The 17293-nt window shown below is 37.9% G+C and overlaps 1 pseudogene; it reads right to left on the reverse strand.

Moving 5' to 3' along the window:
- Positions 1–11448: 11448 nt before the first annotated feature.
- LOC138923066 (olfactory receptor 2T11-like) lies at positions 11449–12407 on the reverse strand (annotated as a pseudogene).
- Between the last annotated feature and the right edge of the window lie 4886 nt (positions 12408–17293).

The raw sequence follows: 17293 nt of genomic DNA on the forward strand, positions 1-17293 counted from the left end.
TAAACTTAGAATTGAAAGAGGAGATGCTAGAGTTGGTGCCTCAGAAATTAAAAAGTATAATGTAGAATATTATGCACAATTATCTGTGAACAAATTGCATGATCAAGAAGAAATGGATAAATTCCTTGAAACATACCACCTACTAAACTAATCCATAAGAAATAGAAAGCCTCAACAGACCAATATCAAATAAGGAGATTGAGTTGGTAATCAAGAACTTTCCAACAAAGTAAAACCAAGACCACAGCCAAAGCCTAGCATTCAAAGAAGAATTAATAACAATCTGTCTTAAATTATTCTAAAAAATTAGAAGCAGAGGGAATACTTCCAAAATCATTTTATGAGGCCAGAATCATCCAGATACAAAGATGCCATAAGAAAACAAAACTGGAGGCCAATATGTTTGATAAACATAGATGCAAAAATTCTCAAAAAAATACTAGTAAACTCACTTCAATAACACATGAAGAAGATTATATATGAAAGAACAAGTGGAATTTATCCCTGCTATGCAAGTTTGCTTTAACATATGCAAATCAGTGTGATAATCCACATTAGTGGAATGAAAGATAACAAGAACATGATCATCTGAATAGAAGCAGAAAAATTATCTGACAATTCTCAACATTGATTCATGATAAAATCTCTCAACAAAGTAGATATAAAAGGACATTTCCTCAGTACAATAATGTCATTGACAATTCTCAACATGGATTCATGATAAAAACTCTCAACAAAGTAGATATAAAAGGACCTTTCCTCAGTACAATAATGTCATTGACAATTCTCAACATGGATTCATGATAAAAACTCTCAACAAAGTAGATATAAAAGGACATTTCCTCAGTACAATAATGTCATTTACGAAAAGTGCATATCTAACATCATAATCAATGAGGAAAAAATGAAAGCTTTTCCTATAATATTTAGTAGAAGGCAATAATACTCCCTCTCACTACTTCTATATAACATAGCATTAGAAGTAGCAGAACGAACAATCAGATAAGAAAAGGATACAGGAGAACTCAAATCAGAAGGGAAGAAGTAAAATTATCTATTTGCAGATGACATGACATCCTGTGTTGATAATTCTAAAGACTCCACAAAAAAAAAAAGAGTTAGAACTAATAAAGTAATTCAGTAAACTTGCAGGATACATAACCAACACAAAATAATTTACATTTATGTACACCAAGAACAAACTATCCAAAAAGGAAATCAAGAAAACAACCCCATATTTGAAAGCATTGAAAAGAATAAAACACTTAGGAATAAATTTAACCAAGGAGATGAAAGATCTGTACACCAAAAACTATAGCACGTTAATGAAAGAAATTAAGAAAGAGATAAATACATGGGAAGATATCTCATGTTCATGGTTTGGAATAATTAATATTGCTAAAAATGGCTATATACCCAAAGCCATCTATAGATTCAACCCAATCCCTGTAAAAATCCCAATGGCAGTTTTCACAAAAATAGAAAAGAAGTCTAAATTCTTAGGCGATCTCAAAAGACCTTGAATAGCCAATGCAATCATGAGAAAAAAGAACAGATTTGGAGGCGTCACACTTCCTGATTTCAAATTATATTGTAAAGCTATAGTGATCAAAAGAATATGGCACTGGCATAAAAAGACACATAGACCAATGGAAAGATTAGAGAGTCCAGAAATAAACTCAAGCATATATGGTCAAATTACTTTTGACAAGTACACAATGAAGTCAAAATAGGGGAACGGAAGTCTTTTCAATTGATGTTGGGAAAACAGCATATTCATGTGTATAATAATGAAATTTGACCCTTACCATATACCGTACACAAAAACAAAGACAAAATGAATTAATGGCTTAAACACAAGAGCTGAATCTTTACAATTCCTAGAAAGAAAAAAACTCCTTGAAATTGGCCTTGGCCTTCATTTTTTGGCTATGACCCCAAAAGTTCAGGCAATAAAAGTAAAAATAAACAAGGAAACTGTATTAAAGGAAATAATAAACAAAATGAAAAAGTAACCAACAGATTGGGAGAAAATATTTGCAAACCATACATCTGATACTGGGTTAATATCCAAAATATAAAATAAACATATAACTCAATAGCAAAACTACAAATAAGCGAATTAAAAATGTGCAAAGGATCTAAATAGACATTTTTCCAAAGAAGATCTACAAATATTTAACATGTATATTAAAGTGCTCAGCATAACTAATAATCAGGGAAATGCAAATCAAAACCACAATGAGATATTGTCTCATAGATTTTAGGATGGCTACATAAAAAAAAGTTAAGATAACAATTGTTGGTGAGGATGTGGAATAAAGGGAACCCCTTATGTTGTTGGTGGGAGTATAAACTGGTAGAGTCCCATGGCAGACAGCATGGAGGTTCCTCCAAAAAGTGGAAATACAACTACCATATGATACATCAATCTCTCTTCTGGGTATCTACCCAAAGGAAACAAAATTATTACATCAAAGAGATTCCTATGCTTCCATGTTCATTGCATCATTCAAATTGCCAATATAAGGAAACCATATAATATCCATCAAAACATGAATAAAAAATCTGTGATATATATATTGAGATATTATTCAATCTTATAAAAGAAAGAGATCATGTCATTTGCAACAAGAGGAAAGAACTTGGAAGATACCATGCTTTTCACATTATGCTAAGTTAAATTTGTGCCAAATTCACATTATGAAATAAAGCAGACAGAAGGAAAAACCTGCATAATGTTACTTAGATGTGGAATCAAAAAAGTCAAATACATGTAAGCAGAGACTAGAACAGTGATTACCAAGGGCACAGAGTTGGAAGATGTTGGTCAAAAAGTACGATGTTTTAGTTGTGCAGGATGAATCAGCCTAGATATCTAATTTACAGAATTATGACTGTAATTAATAACATTGTATCAAATGCTGGAAATCTGCTAAGAGAGATTTCAAGTGTTCTCGTTACAAATAAAAATTTAACTTTATGAGGATATGATATTTTAATGTTTGGCTGTAATAATCATTTTATCATTTTCATGTATATCAAATCATCATGTTATACACACTAAAGTTTTTATTAACAAACTAAAATAAGAACAAAATTAAATTTACCAAAAGATATTCTCAAAACATTTTTTAGGCATGATTGTTTACCACTCACTGAAAGAACTATTATGATTAAATCACATGTACACCAGGAGTAAATGTCTGGGAGAGAAGACTGCAACAATAAAGATTTAGAAGCTGGAAAGCAAAAGGATGACCAGTATCTGACCTGTTATATCTAAAGTGCAGAAAGCTAAGCTGGCAATTGAGGAAGCTTAGAACCAAGTCAAATCATGCTGGAAGAACTCTTCCAATAGCTTGGAGTCACATAACCAAGTACCTCTAGACACTATGGGTGAAACTGAAACAGACGCTTGGCTAAAAATCTGTATAAAAAGCTGTTAGCCCCCACATCCTCTCACTCACATTATAAAGTTGGAAAACTGCTCCACCACTACCTAGTGCAACACTAGAACGTAATGGAGACATGGGACCCAAGGGGCTCTACTTTTGTAGAAATAGGCATGGCGGGGATGTATACGTGGCAAATCTATACATTGAATTGTGAGAAGCCCCTGTCCCTTTGTCCTACTTTCGTTCTGCAAATGCTGGGAGCCCCCAGAGGACTCCTTTCAGAGGAAACAGATCACTGCAAAGAAAATACCTGGAAATACTGACATTTGGGGTTTCTTAAATCAATGTATAATTGAGATCACAGTTTGCCACAGCTTACCAGTTATTAACACTTACACTGGCCAAGAGACCTTCCCAGAAACCGAGAGCCAGGGATCTCTAGTCTTTTGAGTAGAGCTTCTAAATAAAAGGCAGAAATCAAACTAATACGTAGAAAAAATAAGATGACATAGAGTACTCAGTGAACAAAAGAACTCAAATAAAATCATAAAATAAATTCAATTAATCTACAAGAGAGATAAGAACAGATATTAACTAAAACAGGATGTTATAAAAAGAGCACTAGAGGAATAAAAATGTTCTTGAATATTTAAATTATAATCGTAGGAACCATGATGTAGAACAAAAAGGCAACTATGAAAACAGGATGGAAAAGGGAATAAAACTAGAGGTTCACTTTGAGAGAGCAAAAATGCAAATAATAAGAATTCCAAAGGTAAAGAATTTAAAAATGGAGATGGAAGGGGATGAAATATTAGGCATGTTTCCAGGAAATATACAGGAATTGAAAAACTTTCATTTAAGGATTGAAAAACCCCTCAAATGCCCATCCTGACTGATGAAAAGAACTCATACCAAGACATATCATTACTAAATTTTAATACAAGTGCAGTGAAGAGCCCAAGAGTCTCCAGAGAGGTAAAAATAATGCAGATCCAAAATATTTGCAATTGAGGTAGCATTGGAATTCTCAGTAGCAATACTAAATGTTAGAAGACAAATGAGGCATGCCCTCATAATCGTGAGGGAAAATGATTTTCAATTTAGAAGTCCATACTTCGCCAAACTTCCATCAAGTGGGAAGATAAAAATAACATCCTTTTCAGACTGCATACGCAAGTTTGCAAATAAGATTCCTTCCATGCACCTTGTTTAGGAACCTCTAGAAGAATATGCTTCACTAAAATGAGGGAGTGAATCAAGAAACAGGAAGGCTTGGGATCCAGACAACAAGGGATCTGGAGAAGAGGACTGAAGGTGAGGAGCTGTCCCAGTAGCAGGTCTGTGCACGGAAGTTGCAGGCAGGTGTTCTGGGTGGAGCAGGACAGAGGCTGCAGGACAGATGGCCTAGGAAGGAGAATTAGTAGAATTCTGAAGTACTCACAATTTCTAGAAGATATTTATCAGGAAGAAATACGTATATGTATAGCAGAGAAGCAAATAAACATCAACCAACTGAAATAAGACAACTAATTCCAGGAAAAATAAAAAAGTTGTGTCTTTAAGGAAATGAAACTACCTGGCTGCTATGACTCAGCTGTCAAAATTTATACTCTCCTAATAATACAAACATTGAATGCTAGTTTGACAAAATGAGTGGAGGTATAATGTTTTTAGGATGATGTGAGAAGTAGTATGTGTTTGTGGTTAGAGGCCAGGAAAATGGAAAGGACCTAAATCCACATCACCAGTAGTCAGACTTGTGCCACTTATTTCCTTATGGACTCATAAGAATGCTAACTGGCTCTTAGAAGAATACTGATAAGTGACCAGATGACAAACGCAGAACTTTCTTGACCTCAAGGAGCAACAGCAACAGACTGCAACCGTGTTAGATTATAAGCTGTGTAAAGGAAAGGCTCTTTTTTTTCTCTAGTATACATAATCCAGCCCCAGCACAGCACCTTTCTCTAGTATACCATAATCCAGCCCCAGCACAGCACCTGATATCCATGCATGTGAGTCTCACAGACCTCTTGCCCCATCCCCACTCCTGTAGTTCCTCTGCAGGATGTCAGTGGCGATAACTGGCAGTATGGTTTGTCGAGAAGGAAGAAATTTTCCTCCACTTTTTCTAAGTTTTTCTGGCTGGTCTAAGAAACAAATTGACACGAGACAGATCAATAGGAGAAAATAAAATTTAATTTCATACGTATGGAAACCCTAAAGATATAGGGTTCCTTGAAAATCAGGCAATTGAGGTTTTTATGGCATCCTGAGCTAAGAAGTAGGGGAAAGAGTCTGGGATTTCAAAGGGAAGGAAGGAAATTTACAGGAAGAGTGAAAAGAGTAAATATTTGGAAACAAATGTTTGCTGGCAAATCCAGAAACAATGAGATACAGAGAGGCCTTGCTAGATTCATCCCTGTCTACCACATGAACCTAGACCATGTTAACTATAGCTGTCTATGGTGAGGACTCTCTTCTTGGAGCTTATCTTCCATCTAAATTCTTTCAGGCAGTTAGGTCAAAGTCCCTTCCTGAGACTTTTGGGCCTCAAGGAATTTCAGCTCAAGATAGTCAGCACGACAGAGTGTCACATCTTGAGGTGACTCCTTCTGAGCCCCTAGAGGTTCTCATTCTCCAAGACTGGTTCTCAGCTAAGTCATGGTCCCCATCCTAGGCTACTGGCTTTGCTGTCACAAAGAGAATAAAACTGGAGGGTAGCAATGTTTGCATGACAAATATTGTGCATAAGTAAAACATATTAATCCATGGCAAATTATTTATTTATTTAATTGATTCTCTTTTCTTTTTTGGTGAGGAAGATTGGCCCTGAGCTAACATCTGTTGCCAATCTTCCTCTTTTTGCTTGAGGAAGATTGTACTTGAGTAACATCTGTAACAATCTTCTTCTATTTTCTATGTGGGCCACTGCCACAGCATGGTTTGATGAGTGGTACATAGGTCTGCGCCTGGGATCTGAACCTGTTAATTCCAGGCCACTGAAGTGGAGAGTTTGAACTGAACTACTATACCATTGGGCAGGCCCAGTGACCAATTGTTTTTAATTTTAAATGTTAATATTAGCAGAGAAATATCTTAGTGAGAGCTTAGTGATATAATTTTTGTCATGCACTGGATTAATGCACATTCATTTAAAAACTATAAGTAATATTTAATGCTGTCTTAAATATACGTGCTAAAATGGTAAACAGGGAAAAACATACTAAGCATTCAAAGAAAGTTCTACAGAAAACTGGTACAAATAAATGTACCCATACTGCCATGGCCCAGATTTGTTTCCCAGTCAGGGGACCACACCACTTGTCTGTCACTTGTCATACTATGATGACTGTGTTTCGCTGTGTTGCTGAAAGCTATGCCACTGCTATTTCAAATGCCAGCAGGTTCACCCATGATGGACAGGTTTCAGCAGAGCTTCCAGAGTAAGACACCGGGAAGAAGAACTGGCCCCTGCCATGTCCAAAGAAATTGGCCAGGAAAACCCTATGAATAGCAGTGGAGCATTATCTGATAGAGGGCTGGAAGGTGAGAGGATGGTGCAGAAAGAGTGGGCAGGGATCTGCTCTGCTGGACACAGAGTTGCTGGGAGTTGGAATTGACTTGACAGCACTAACCAAAAAAATGTACCCACAAAGAATCCCTTCTCCTATGTTGTACCACTTTGGGTAACTGTCTTCTTTTTATTTTTGCAAAATACAAGGAGGAAAATTGCCTTAGGAAGTTATTTAAAGCAATAAATTTCTATTAAATTGACAATTACAGAAATATATCTGAAGAAAAATAAGAAGGAAGCATTTTATTGTATCTTCCTAATTTGTTCCAGAGCAATAAGGTGTACAAATGAGACATGGCAGGAAAGCCCAGGGCCTGGTGGGGAGGGCAGCTGCAAACATAACTGCAATGGGCTAATGAAAGTTCACGCCTCAGGACAGTTGCTGAGAGCTAACTAAGAATATCAGTGTTCCCACTAACCCCTCCCCCATCCAATGAGGTGGGCACAGTGATGGGCTAGCTCTTCCTATGAGGAGCACAGGCACCTGAGGGTGGGAAACTGCCCATGTTCCACATGACTCACATTCAGGTGTCTGACTTTGAAGTCTGAGAGCCTGATCCAGAATGCACCCTGTGTGCTGGGGATGATAATAACGGTGAAGGTGCTGATCATAATAACTAACACAAGAACTGTAAGCCAGAAGAAAGGTCCAGTCATATTAATGGGCACAAATAAAGAAAATGAGGCACAAAGAGATCAAGTGACTTGCCCCAGGTTGTAAGCTGTTCCGTAGGGGTTAACACTCAATTCATCTGTACTCTTGAACACAGAATACTGCCTCTGATAATGAGTAATGATAACCAAATCCTTGCTCAATGCAGAAAACATTTGTTGTCAAAAAAGTGAAATCAACACCAATCTTGCAAAGGCACCCATAATATCTTTTTGCTGTTGTTCATGTTTTTTGGTTTTTTCCCCCTGAGGATACACACTATTTTAACAAATACAACAAGGACATACAGTGTTGTTTGAGGATAATGTCATGTCATTAATTATCCACAAGGTGGCAGGTGGGTGATGCTGAATTGGTCCCATAGTAACAGCTATTGCAGATCTAGACAGATTTGAAAATAATCCCTTGGGGTTTTTCATTTATTTATAGATTTCTCCTACCTATGGAAACAGATCATCAATCCAAGGCATAAAGGGGAGAAATATAAGTCTCAGATACAATCACAAATGGGTATGAGTTCAGTACCTGAGGTATAAATTGCTTAATGAATCAACAGAGACTCCTAGTGAGACTTGTGCCTTGAGAACACACAGAAGAATGCTACGTGACCAGATGACAAAGGCCGACTTCCTTTACCTCAAGGAGAAAAAGTCACCTTCTCAGAAAATATCTGTTCTAAAAATCCCGTCCCCCAATTGTCTTTTGATTAACTTCTTCCATTCTTTGAAACTGGCACTGACTGAGGAGTTAGAAAACATGCCTAAAGCCATTCAGCCCACATAGAGCAAAGCCAACATTGAAATGTCAGTGAATTTAACTATAAGAATATGGCAGGCCCTATCGGCACTCTGCTTTCCCTCTGAAATTGGTAGATGAATCTATTGGAATACAAAGGATGTTCACTGAGTACACCTTAGGGCTTAGGGAAGACATATTTTTATACAGTAGGTGGGAATCCAACCTGGCACTGGAGAAGCCACCACAACCCCATTTCAAAGACTAAATGTGTTAGACATAGGTGTGTCTTAGCTCTTAACTGAAATAATTAGTATGTTGAAGGGGCAGGATGTTACCCTGTGAGGCCAAACACATCATGCTATACAAGAAGTTCTACACTGACAAGAACACAAATTATACAACCTTAAATTGCAGAAAGAAACCAATTAATTGAAACAAACAATGGCGAACATCTATTATTTGCTGCAAATTACATATATTCGAAACTATAAATGATTATGACATTTTCCTCACATAAGGAAGACTAAGTTAGTAGAAGCAGTGATAGCAGTTATTGTTGTCATAATTAATTGTAACTAACACATTGAGAGCTTATTATTTGCTGGGTCCCATGCTGAGTACACTTATCAGACTATCAGACAAACGTGTTCATGCTAAATTAATAAATTAGTCCCAAGTAGCGGTCCTAAGGATACCATGCAATCCTAGTATCTCTACCTTGTTCATTTACTGGCCTGCTCTCCAAGACAACTCTCTTCTCCTCTCAAATCTTTAACAAGTCCTCCTTGCTCTTCACAAACAGAAACTCTGCTTGATTCTAATTGCACTGAGAAAACAGACTCCATAAGAAGAGAACTTACTTGTGTCACATATGCTCTATTCCATCTCCCACAGCAGTCAATGAACTTGCTGATGCTCACAGAAATGCTCCAGCTCTCCTCTTCTACACTGGTTTCTATGTTCTCTGTTTCTTCATCATCAAAGCAATCTTAGTATTGAATAATTTCCTTGAACACATAAACATTTGTAATATCTCACAACAACAAAAAATGTATCGATATCAATTGACATCAGTATGTCTTTCTAGCTATTGCTCCATTTCTCTGGTATCATTTACCCCCCCAAAAAAAGATAAAACTATGTTTTTACTTTCCTCATCTTGTCCATTTTCTATCCTTTGATATACTACCCTTTTTCCTCTCTGAGCATGACTCCACTGAAATTGCTCTTATTATTAATTATTATTATTAATTGAACTTAGTAGGTCACAGATGATCTCCACATTGCCAAATACAATGGGCAACTCTTGGGTGTGTAATTCAACTGGAACGTGCGCCTGTTGCAGTTGATGATACTCTTCATCTTTCTTGACTTGTGTCTGAGATATTACTTCTGCTTATTCCATCAGACCCTCTCTCTTTTCTCACTTGCTTCCCAACTGAACACAGCTGCCTCAGGTCTCAGTGTCAAACCTTTTCTCTTATTTAAGTGATCTCAACTAATCCCATGTTTTTAAATACCCATTCCTTTCTGGAGACTACCAAATTTAAGCCTTCAGGCCAGAATTCTATTCTGAATTTCAACTGACTTGACATATCTAAGAGGCATTTCAAAATTGTTTCTACAACAACTGGATTCTTGATTTCTCCTACTAAAACCTGCCACTCTAGAGGTTTTCAAAATCTCAGTAAATGGAAATTCAATGTTTCATTCACTGGAGCCCAAATCACTGAGTTATCCTTCATTCCACATTCTCTCCTTACAGACATCCTTTCCTGAGTTAAAGTCTGTTTTGTCACCCTCCTACTAAATGCATCTTTGTCCCTCATCTTTGAAACCTACTAAATTGTCTTCCTGCTTCCAACCAAGATCCCTGCTCCATTCTCCATGTTATAGACATATCAATCACTTTAAAAATGTACATCTCAGGGCCGGCCCCATGGCTGAGTGGTGAAGTTGGCACACTCTACTGCAGTAGTTGGGGTTCGTCAGTCTGATCCTGGTAAGGACCTATACACCACTCATCAAGCCATGCTGTGGTGGCATCCCACATAGAACAACTAAAAAGACTTACAACTAAGATGTACAACTATGGACTGGGTTTTGGGGAGAAAAAAAAGAGGAAGATTGGTGACAATGTTAGCTCAGGGATAATCTCCCTCACAAAAAAAAAAAAAAAAAAGGAAAGAATTAGTACCCTAAAAAAATAATGTACATCTCATCAAGTCACATCTCTACAAAAAATTCTTCAAGAGCTGTCCATCTTATTCAGAACAAAACCAATAATTTATCAAAGTACTGTTGTTGAATTACACAGAGCTAAGAAATGGAAACTTCCTGACCACAAACTTCATGTAGCCTTGTATGCTGGTATTACACTCTCACAGAAAGAGGGAAAATAGTGCCCTTTGATGTGAAATGCTAGCGTCTATTCCCTTCGATTAGGTGTGTAATGTTTGGGAAGTCATAATTCATAGTCAGTTTAATTAAATTCATTGAGTATTTATTGTGGCCTAGTATTTGATGTCCCCATTTTAAGCTCAAGGACTGTGAAGATGATGATAGAGCTGAGTCCACTGAGGCAAATACAAGAAAATACATGATCAAAATTGTGTGATTGCCTTCTTTGCCGCTTGTGAATTGCTATTGTTTTTCTTTTTGATACAAAAATGTTCACAGAAATTTTGGCACCAAGAGGTGTTAGCTTTGGAGGATTTTTTGGTTTGTTTATCCATGATTGAGATTTGAAGTCAACCTGGTTCAAAATAAAGGGTTGCTGTGAGCTCTATTATCTGTTCCCTTTTTTTCCTAGAAACAAGAGCTAAGACAAGATAAATTATTAACTAATTTGATAAGAAATTATTTTTGAAGATTGGCCAAAATTGTCTGCATAAACAATGGAACTTCTTTTGTTCTCTCCCCTAAGGAACAAGTTTCCAGACAGGAGAAATCCTCTTTATTGGCAATTGCAAGTATCTTTGATAGCTGACTGAATACAGTCTTGTGAACATGACACCCAGAGCTGTTCTCAGGAAGACTATTTTCACAGTGTTGAATCCCTAGGCATCACTTGTGGATACTTTCTGAGCAGATGAGCATCATGAAAATAATTTTTTAAATGCCCCCATGACGTCCTTGTTTCTGAGGCTGTAGATGAGAGGATTGAGCATGGGTGTGAAGACGGCATAGAAGGCTGACACCACCTTGTCCTGTTCAGGGGTGTGGAATGACTGGGGCAGCACGTAAGTGTAGAAGGCAGCCCCATAGAAAATGCTGACTACAGTCAAGTGGGAAGAACAAGTGGTAAAGACCTTTTTTCGACCTGCGGGAGAGTGCATTGGTGGACCATTAACAAGATGAGAGAGTAGGAAGTTGAGATAATAGAGATGGGGATGAGCAACACGAGTACACAGTAGATGTACATCAGGGTTTCATACAAGGATGTGTCAGCACAGGCCAGTCTGAGAACTGCAGGGATCTCACAGAAGAAGTGGTTGATACTGCAGGAGCCACAGTAGGGGACATTCATTGTAATAGGGGTGAGCAGGAAGCCATCCAGTGACCCACCAAACCAGGCACCAGAAGCCAGGAGAAGACAAACCCTGTGGTTCATCAGGACTGGGTACCTAAGAGGGTTACAGACAGCCATGTAGCAGTCATAGGCCATGAGGTCCAAGAGGAAGAACTCTGAGCCAATCATGGTCAAGTAGAGGAAGATCTGGATGCCACAGGCCACAAAGGAAATGGTCTTCTCTTTAGAAACCATGTCAACCAGCAGCTTTGGGAAAGTGGTACAAATGAAAAGGGTGTCCATGATGGACAGCTGGCTGAGCAGAAAGTACATGGGAGTGTGGAGGCGGGTGTCCACCTGAATCAAGACTATCATGACCAAATTTGCAGTTACAGCCACCATGAAAATAGCAAAAATAACAGCAAAGATAATCCCTGTAGCTTCACTGTTCACCAGAAGCCCCAGGAGGATAAAGTCAGAGGATGCAGTACCGTTCTTCATTGACATTGCCTATGGCAGCTCCAGGGGAGCAGGAAGGCACAAAGACTAGGAAGGAAATGGAGAGAAAACACTTTCTTTATGAGGGAAACTCACAACCAGAGGGTACTGGTAAGGATGAAATTTTCCAAGGCAGAATGCTAGAGGAAAACAGGGAGAACACATCATGAGTCACTAACTGTGTCCCTATTTCTCCTCATTGATGAAGAGAACTTTCTATATTTTTTTCCGTTTGCACTGCAATATATGGGTTATGCTAATTGCATAAGAAACTTGGTGTTTGTGATACCTGGAATACATATCTGTCCTATTCATTCTGTATTTCTGGCTTCCAGAACACTGTGTAGTTCATAGTAGGGCCAAGTAAATACTGATTGGAGAAAAGGACAAGTAATTTATTGATTATTTGAATGGCTAAAAGTGAGTAAAAAGATAACGTAGCAAATGACTAACGGAAAGAAAAAAAAAAACACACCCCTTGTGCATCTGCTCTTTTCTCAATACTTCACTTCTGACATTTCTTGTTATCAAATGTGTGAGGATTTCTCTCCTATACTAAACAATTCTACAACTCTCCAGACTACTGCTCAGCATCCAACAATTTAATTATGTCCCACTGTGTACGTGCAAATAGTGTCAAAACTCACAGATTGAGGGCTCAGTTCCAGAAGACTACCCCCACCCTTGAGATGCTAATGGTAATTCCAAGTTGTTACCTGTGCTTCTGACCTATTGGTTACAAATCAGAGGTTGCCATGCCCCCAGTTTTGGTTTCAATTTTGTAGAGCTACTCACAAAACTCAATAAAACATCCCAATTACTAGATTAATAGTTTATTATAAAAGAATAAAACCCACGAACAACCAGTTGGAAGATGCACAGGGCAAGGTATGTGGGAAGGAGCATGGGACTTCCTTGACCTCTCTGGAAATGTCACACTGTGCACCTCCAATTGTTCACCAGTTCAGAAGTTCTCCAAACCTTAGTTTAGCCTTCATTAAATACTATGATTAATTAATTCATTTGTCATTGGTTGCTAATTGAACTTCTAGTTTCTCTCCCCTCCTTGAGGTCAAGGGTGAGGGATGCTGGGGATTGGGGGTAGAGGTGGGAGTAAAAGTTCCAAACATCTAATCAGATGGGTGGTCCTCATGAGCAACCAGCCCCTATCCTTAAGTGCTTTCCAAAAGTCACCTAATTAACATAAACTCAAGTGTGGTTAGAAAGAGCTTTTTATGAATAACAAAAGACATCTTTATGGCTCTTTTAATTTAGATAATTCCAAGGGTTTTAGGAGGTCTGTGCCAGAAAGGGGGACAAAGACCAAATATGTATTTCTAATTATACATCACAATATCAAAAGGATTAGGACATTTGTTGGGGCCTCACGAATGAAGTGCTCTAGCTGTCATATTTCACCTGACTTATTCCAGTAGCTTTCCCACTGTCTCCCTGTTCTCTCCCTTGTATGCTTTTAGTCTGATCTCAGCAGAGCAAAGTGATCTTGAGAAACCCACATCAGAACAGATCACTCTCTACTATGGCACCTCATCGCCCACTCCAGGCCCATCATGTTGTGACCCTTTTCCACTCTGAAATTGTCTCCTGCCTCCCCCAGTGTGTTTACCCTGGTGCTGCAGCTCCCCGGCCTTCTTGCCGATCCTTGTCCCAACTCCGAGGGAGTCCCCAGCCCATGGCATTTGCCTCTGCTGTACCCAGGCCTGGGTCTCCTCCCCAAATCTGTGTGGTTGTCCTTCATGTCTTTCAGGGCTTTGTTCAAAACCCTCCTTTCAGAGGGGCCTATTCTGGTAAGACTTGATGACTTTTTTTTTCATATTTCTTAATACCATCTGACATGCGATATATTCATTTCATTTTTTCTTGTCTCCTGCACCTACAAAGAAAGCTCCATACAAGCAAGGATGTTTGCCTATTTTAATACTGTGTGCTCCCAGAATATGAAAGAATGTGTGATACATGGTAAATATTGTCAAATACTTAAATGAATAATTAAATACATATAGGTAAAGAAAAATAAACTGTTTATTTTTTCTGCATTTAAACATGGTATACTGATAGAAAAATTCCTTTAAAATACTCTGGGTGTGTTCTCTAAATGTGCTAAAGGGAAATACTTTTTTAAAGACCAGGTCCTTGTGCTATTCTTCAATCCAAAGTAAAATTTTCATAAAATAAGATCTATTCATATTTTCTAATAAGAAACAGTTCTAGGAAACAGAAATAAATCACGAGTCTCTAAGATCAAACAGCAATACAAATTCCACATTAACTCATTGAGGTTTCACATACACAAATCTGAGACAATCACTCTGTGACTTAAAATCAACACACTATTTCAGAGTCAGATGTCAGCACAATTTACAGTAAACAAGGGTCTCACCACTTTTACTCTCTTCTGAATCTGTGCTTACTGCAACAGCTGCTCATTCGTTAGGCCCAAATTGCTGTGTAGAAGATCACTATAGCTTCAGATGTTATGATCTATCTGGAGATTGCATTGTGGATGCCAACAATATAGTGTGAACTTACCCTATGTTAAATAGATGAACGGACAGAAAATCTTTACACATGGTTTTTCTCAGCCACAAGTTTCCATTTGGTTTCTATTATGAGAAAAATTATGTCTTCAAACATGCCACTATTAATTTGATATTGTACTAAATTCAGTAAAGTGGTAATAGATTTACTTTAGTGTTAATTAAGCCAACTGCAGTAGGCAGAATAATGCCCCTCCACCACCTGCAAAGATCCCCATGTCCTAATCCTCAGAACCTGTAAATATGGTCCCTTACTTGATGAAGGGACTCCATAGATGCGATTAAGTTAAGGATGGTGAAATAAGGAGAGCATCCTAAAATGTGCTTTGGGGCCAATGTAATCATTAAGACCCTTGTAAGAGGGAGGCAGGAATCAGAGGAGGAGATGTGACATTAAAAACAAAGGTCAATTATTCAGATGCTGGCTTTGAAGATGAAGGGGATCATGAAGCAAGTAACGTGAGTGGGATCTAGAAATCGAAATAGGGTAGAAAACAGATTATCCCCTCAGGTCTTCAGAAAGGAGTGTAGCCCTCCTGATACCTTTATTTCAGCCTAACATGACTTATCTGGATTTGTGACTTCCAAAACTGTAAGATAAAACATTTGTGTCATTTTAAGCCAGTGAGTTTGTGGTAGGTTGATACAGTAGCCACAGAAAACCAATAGGCAAATGAATATTTTTATCAGCTTTTAAATGTAAACATAATTGAGACAAGTTGCTAATAAGAAATTAGTCAGCATCCATGCAGTTCTTGCTGTGTGCCATGCATTATTCCACATGATGCAGGGTTTTGATGTTGGCTCTTTTCACTGCACTTCTATTGGGTCAATTACTGAAATTATCACTATCTCAAATTTGGAGAAACTGAGGAACAGAGAGGGCAAGTGGTAGAGCTAGGTTCAGGCTCAAAGACTCAGACTTTGCTTCCCATGCTCTCTACTACTACACACAATTGATCCCTAAATGCACAATATCCTTTTAAGCATCAGATAAGCTTACAGTGAGCTAATATGAGTGAAATGAATACCGGCTGTGAGGTCACAATCAAATTCAAGAAACATTGGAATTTCTGATCAAAATATGTCAACAGATTTATAAAGTAAAAACATAAAGTTAATTATTTCCAGAAACCCCAAATGGTCTCTAACTCCTTGGCAACTTCCAGTGAACATGTGTTGACTGCAGATGCCTGGCTTCATATTGAGGTCCGCAAAAAATTAAAAAATCATCACCAAATGTACTCCAAGAAGGATCCTCCAAACACAAACCTCACTGCTGATCATCCAGTGCCAACGGCGACTTCTTATCTCCAAGCAGACGTAATAATGCCTCCTCCAACAGGCCTGCTCCCAGTCCTTCACCAGCACCACCACCTGTATATAAGCAGACCCATTCCCTTTCGGGGATCCTGGTTTGAAGGAAATCCTCTGTAATGTGTGTCAGGGGAACTGGCAGAGTTTACTCAAGAATAAATGATGGAAAATATGAATTTTTAAAACCTAATATACCAGAAAAGTAAAATATTTTTTTTAGCAAAGAGAGGAGGAATACATACAAAAAATGCCCAGAAATGGTTGAGACACACACATTGGTGTAAACAACTCTAATTTGCTAGTGTAAGTTTCCAAGACCTCTAAAGTCACCCCAAGTTCTAAGGTGTCACTTTACCCTTGCTCCTCTGGCAGTTTAATGTGATCCTTACATAGAATCTGGGCCTCAACAGCCTGGGTGAAATTCCAGGGATTGTCACTTACTACCCATAGGACACTGAGCAAGTCACTCATCAAGTCCCTTATGAGCAAATGGACATCAGAGCAGCCCCTGACTTCAGAGTGTTAATTGAGGATTCCGTGCAAGGCCCTCATAATAATATCTGATACCTAAAGTACTGTTACAAAAATTTTGAGTATAGTATTTAGGATCTCCCCTTATTCACAATAAACATCTCTCCACTTTCAGTAATAGTGGAAAGAGAACAGGCTCCAAAATGAGAAAAAGTTATTAATTTCTGAATTTGAAAAAATGGCCAGTATATATAACTTTGTTTTAGTTAATTTAATCCTTTCAAGACTACTTACCCAATATATAAAGAAGACATTACAGGAAAAATTATTATAATTTATAATTTTTAGGTTATATTCTAAGATTCTAAAAGCTTTCCTTGTCATTTTAAAAATTGGCATTGGCTCAGTTCTCTTTCTTGAGACTGAGACTACTGAATACAGACACAAAAGATGTTGTGATTTTGTACAGAAAAACACTCAAAGATAAAGACGTTTCATGATCTTTCAAATTTGAAATGACTCTTATTTGCAGGCAGACTGACTTGGGTC

Source organism: Equus caballus, unplaced genomic scaffold (genome assembly GCF_041296265.1).
Source record: "Equus caballus isolate H_3958 breed thoroughbred unplaced genomic scaffold, TB-T2T haplotype2-0000440, whole genome shotgun sequence".
In the NCBI taxonomy this organism is placed as follows: domain Eukaryota; kingdom Metazoa; phylum Chordata; class Mammalia; order Perissodactyla; family Equidae; genus Equus; species Equus caballus.